Consider the following 2,345-nt stretch of genomic DNA (forward strand, 5'->3'; position numbering starts at 1 on the left):
CCTGGATCACATTCCACGTGCAATCCAACGATAATGAATTAGAGCAAAGTGTGAGGTCTAATCTACTTCCATTTGAGGATGGACCAGCCAAACGTGTTACTTCTCCATTGTTAAGAATTGTCATATTGAAGTTATCACAGAGGTCATATATCAAAGTAGAGCGGTTGTCATCATACACTTCCCCCCAGCCTGTACCGTGGGAATTAAAATCTCCCATAATCAACCGTGGAGTAGGAAGAACTGAACAGATATCTGAAAGTTGTTTTTGACTAATCGAAACTCGGGGAGGAATATACACAGAAGCAATACAAAGGCTCTTGCCTTTAACAAAAGCCTGACATGCGACAACTTCAATACCTGGAAATTGTGGAAGATTCACTCTATAGAAGGAATGGCACTTTTTGATCCCCAAAAGTACTCCTCCTCCACGCGAATCCCCACGATCCAGTCGAATAATGTTAAAATCATGAAAAGGAAGATCGATATCTGAAGAGAGCCAAGTTTCACACAGAGCAAATGCATCACAATCATTATTGTGAACCAAAAACTCAAACGATTCTATCTTAGGAATAAGACTTCGACAATTCCACTGTAGAACAGTGATCAAATCCCCGACCTCGTTTGGAAAATTATCCATCGAAGGAGATGATTGCTGCAAGGAGGGGCCACTTTAATGTCAACTGCTTCAAGAGGGTTTTCACAGTAGGAAGCATTGCCAGAACAATGCTTTTCAGAGGATCAGAAATATCGAGGTAATTGAGGATACTGTCCACAATGTTATCAAATGAGAACAACCCAGATGAAGAAGGGGCTTGTGTTCTGAAAATTGGGGCATCGGGGGTTTTGGATGTCCCCGGGAGAGGTGGAAAATCCTGGGTATAATCAGTTCTGCGGAATCCAGGAGGAGTAGAAGTCTCCTTTTTTCCACCACTCCTTGATTTGGGCAAGCTGATTTGGGGTTCTTGATCTGCAACTTTCCGCGAACGGATGCGTTTTCGTTTCCGGGCAGAACCTTCCGGAAAACTGAAAGAAACTCCCTCCTCAGCCAAGTCAGAGCCAGACTCGTCATCTGACAAAAGAGCGAAGGGATTTGTTTCGTTGGTCGATGGCTTGGCTGTCTTAAGCATTTCTGCAAAAGACCGCCTGGAACGTTCTTTAAGAGAGCGCTCTAGTTTTTCCCCGCGTTGTTTGTACACCGGACACGACGAGAGACCATGAGGAGGAGATCCTTTGCAGTACACGCATTTTGGTGCCGTGACTGTGCAGGCGCCATCCTCGTGCTTCTCCCCGCATTTGGAACAGCGTGCCTTGCTGCCACAGTGAGAGGCCGTATGTCCCAACTGTTTGCAGTTTTGGCAGATCATGACCCGAGGAACAAACAAGCGCACAGGTAGCCGAAGTTTTCCCAACTCGATGTACTGAGGAAGGGCTGAACCAGAAAAGGTCACGCGAAACGAGTCTGTGGGGGTAAAACTCTTTTTACCCTCGCTGACAGATACTGAGCCCAGTTTTTGGACATCCAGTATCTTCACCGGGGGGAGCAAAGGGTTCTTGAAACGGCCAACCGCCTGCTTCTCCAAGATCTCGGGGGTCAGACTCGCTTCGGTGACCACACCTTCGATCTCCACATCACGAGCTGGTATGTAAACCCTGTACTCAATCGTAAAGAGCTGGGAGGCAGCAATCTCGTTAGCCTGCTTCAGGTTAGAAACGACAACACGAAGTTTATTATGCCTAACCTTCGTGATTTCGGTCACGGCCGAGTATCGCTTCGTCAGATCAGTGGAAATTTGCATCAAGTTCAAAGGTTTGTTTTTGGGCTGAAAGTAGACAACCCATGGCCCAGTCGAGTCATCTGGATAGGCTCGCGATCGGGGGCTTTTCTGAGACGAATCATGAATGACAGGACGTTTTCGTCTTTTCTTGCCATCGAGTGGCAAACTGGTGTCATCTTCCGACAAAATGTCCATATCGTCTTCTGACGAGACGTCCATTTTGCCGTACTAGTGGGAGCGGTAAACGCTCTACCACTGAAACGATGCTTAAAACCACACAGACACAATAAACAGAAAAAAATTACAAACACAGAAACACAAAATTAAATTTAACTGATGGGCGAGAGAAAGAAACAGGAAAAAAAAACTTATCTGCTATACTACTACCACCGAGTGATTACACAGCAGCAGCGGAGCGACGCGCAGCGTGGGTGACCTTCGATGCGCGTGTGCGGGCGATCTTTGTAGTGGTGTGCTTGTATTAGGCTACGCACTCAGCTGGACACACGATGATGGATGACCGGTATAAATGCGGAGGCAGATGCTGACACTCGATGACGATGATCTGTG

Source organism: Ochlerotatus camptorhynchus, unplaced genomic scaffold, assembly GCF_037179485.1.
Source record: "Ochlerotatus camptorhynchus isolate MF236.1 unplaced genomic scaffold, CSIRO-AGI_Acam_v1.1 ptg000434l, whole genome shotgun sequence".
Classification (NCBI taxonomy): domain Eukaryota; kingdom Metazoa; phylum Arthropoda; class Insecta; order Diptera; family Culicidae; genus Ochlerotatus; species Ochlerotatus camptorhynchus.